Genomic DNA, 1775 nt, shown 5'->3' on the forward strand with positions numbered 1-1775 from the left:
TTTACAAGTTTGTCATAATGTTTAAGACCGACCTAATTTGAGACTGAAAAATCCATGTCATGCGAGTTTTTTTTGTTTTTTGTAAAAGCTGTGAGCAGCATGTTCTGTTAGAGGGCCGAATCGCATGAGAAATCAACCGTATATTTAGTAAGAGTCCATTAATGGGCAGGTTTTTTTCTGGACAAATTAAAACAATGCGATTTGAGAAGTAAGTTGGCTTTTGATCAATTTATATCATTGCGATTACTACGTTAACTGAGATCATCCCTGACACAATCAAAAGTGAACATCCAACTATCAAAAATATTATGACTGTGCTAAACGAATAGATTATTCAAAATGTTTCATAGATATTAAATAATTCGAATTTGAAAATTTTTACGTAAACGTGTCACAAAAGTGACATTTATTGAGATATTTTGATTTAAAGCAATCGAAGCATGCGTTTTTCAAACCGAGAACCTATTTTGTATATTAACCTTTGAAAATTTTAATACATCAATAAAAAATTAATAAAAATCACAATAAATGGTCAAATGGCCCGCAGTAAAATCAGTTTTGGTATTTAAGCGTTTTTAGCAGTTGTAAATAAGTGATGAATGTTATCACTAAAGTTGAGCAATAAGTTTGATAAAAATATATAGACGTGTTTTAATGAGCCTTTTAAAAAACTGTTCATAAAATATATATGTGGAACATTTGAATAATTCTGAATTCATACCTGCGTGTAGGTACCATGGTACATGGAACATATGGTAGCTAAATGGAAAAGCACAAGCTATAAAATAAAAATAATTACCTCATTCAGCTGCAAACAAAAGTTTTTCGACAAACGATCTTACTTTTCAACATATTTGTTTGTATGCATTATCCATCAAAATATAGGTTGTTGGTAGGAAAATTCAATTGTGTTAGTATACCTACTTTAATGTCTTGTTTCGACTCTTTGAAAAACAAATCTAGCAAAATCTAGGTGAAAGAGATATAAGAATAATGGAAAATCTTTAATGGAAACAGAAATCCAACATAACACTGAATGAACAAGCATTAGATAAAGTTTTTCAAGGGATCAACATTTCAGATTACATCTACGTATATATTGAGTATGTATGCTCCAGCTCTTCTCGATGTTGACTCACTCGTGTGAAGTTAATTGTCGATTATTCGAGTAATTCATGTAATTTAAAAGCCGGCGTATTAACTGAACGAAGCAAGTAGAACATATAAATGTCTCAAATAAGTGAAATGCAAAAAGCTAGAAAGCTTGATATATTAAAAAAATAAGAAAATTTGTTTACCAACTTCTTGTTGGGTATTTCGCCTCAAAAATTTTTGTTTTTAAAAAAGACAGAATTTCCTCACGTCTTCTATTACAGATTGATAAATAGTGCTCCTATTTCGCAATAAGAAATAATGATTTATCAAAAAGTAATAAAGAACTATCACCTAGAGGGTATCCTACGACACACTTGGCTCAAGCTGTAAGAGAAAATTCCAATTAGTAAAGAAATTAATTTGAAAAATTACCTTGACGTTTTGATAGCTATTTTCTGCTACCGTTATCAAAAGAACCTAAAAAAGAGTATGTTAATAAATTGTGTAGCAATAGTAGGATAATACAGGATATGAAAATTCCCTCTGATAATTCGTCTGTGCAAATTGTCAGTTATGTATTATTATTTTGCACAGACGAATTATCAGAGCGAATTTTCATATACTGTATTATCCTACTATTGTTACACAATTTATTAACATACTCTTTTTTAGGTTCATTT

Source organism: Dendroctonus ponderosae, unplaced genomic scaffold (assembly GCF_020466585.1).
Source record: "Dendroctonus ponderosae isolate FM_Combo_2020 unplaced genomic scaffold, Dpon_F_20191213v2 Dpon_F_20191213_2, whole genome shotgun sequence".
NCBI classification, from domain to species: Eukaryota; Metazoa; Arthropoda; class Insecta; order Coleoptera; family Curculionidae; genus Dendroctonus; species Dendroctonus ponderosae.